Genomic DNA, 1,504 nt, shown 5'->3' with positions numbered 1-1,504 from the left:
TGGAATCAAACTCCAAAAATGTCGCTGTTTTACTGACGATTTGTGAGTATGTATGCATGCAATATTAATGTAGTAGTGTATAGTAATGTGTTCATGTTAACTACCATATCGATATCGCATGCACTCATTTAACAAATTTTCAAGAACATACATCTTTTTTATTAGGTATCCAAGCCTAATTTTATGAACTCAGCATTGTTTGCACATGTAATTCGTAGTTCCAGCTGGTTTCATTTTGTACTAATAAACTGCCAAATTTTTGTACAAAGGAAATATTGGCACACGTTGACAGCTCTAGACGCCATATTGGACTAAGAAATATTGTCATGACCCTGAGTGACCTTTAAAAGGTTTTAACTGATGGTCATTCGTTGTTAAAAAGTTATTAACACATAAAGTTGTACAAATTAACCGTAATTATTCTTTTTCAGAGAAGCATCTTTGATGACTTTGATCTTCTATGTTGTCAAGATCATAACTCTAAGTCTTTAATCAATTTTAGCCATCGGTCGTCCTTTTTTAAAAAGTTATTAAAATTATTCACTGTAATTATAATTCACTTTAGGGGATATTCAATAATTTTGATCCGGATATATGTTGTAAATACATGCAACGTAACTATAGATTTAAGAGGAAAGTGTGCAGGGAGGAGGGGCGCGGGAGTCTATCACACAGCTAATATCTATTGTAGAAATAGAAAGCAAATGCTTTAATGTTCCTGCTTGCTTAGTAAGGCAAATATTTAATAGATATTCAATTCAACATACTTTCTACCTTGCATAGGGGTCTAATCTTTTTGGTACTTATGATTTTTAGTACATTATAGATTCATTTATTTAATAAGGCAAAGATTTAATAAATAGTTCTACCTTACGTAGGGATCTCTCTAATCTTTTCAATATCTATTATTTTTAGTATATTGTAAACTCATTTATTTAGTAAAGCAAAGATTTAATAAATATTTCTACCTTGCGTAGGGATCTGTCTAATCGTTTTGATATCTATTATTTTTTATATACACAGTGCGGTCCATAAGTTCCCGGACTGATTTTTTTGCAGTCTTCCCATTGACGCCATATATCGGACGACTGTTGAACTACGTAGTTTGAACCTTGTCGAACAGCCATGTTGAATGGCATAATTTTAGCCGCAGTTGTTGAAGAGTGCGAACATTTGATATAGCCTAGTGATGTGTGTGTGTGTGTCACACGCAGAGAAAGGATTGACCAACGCAGCTAAAATATAGCCTTGGCAACTGATGTGTGTTTTTAAAATAGGGACAGCTAATATTGTTACTGCCAAAGCTAAATTTATTAGTTGTTAAAATTTAGGCGCTACAGCAAAAAATATTTGTTGAAAGAATCAAATAATGTTTAGCTAATTCTATTAAGAAATATCCAGCAAAACTTTTAAATTTTTCAGCAAAATCATTCTTTCTTCATGCCATTTTCTTAGCTACTCCTGTTAAAGAACGCTTTTATTTTAGCTAATAAAATTGTATCTC

The sequence above is a fragment of the Wasmannia auropunctata genome, unplaced genomic scaffold (assembly GCF_000956235.1).
Source record: "Wasmannia auropunctata unplaced genomic scaffold, wasmannia.A_1.0 LD336085.1, whole genome shotgun sequence".
Lineage (NCBI taxonomy): Eukaryota > Metazoa > Arthropoda > Insecta > Hymenoptera > Formicidae > Wasmannia > Wasmannia auropunctata.
This window is presented reverse-complemented; position numbering follows the sequence as displayed.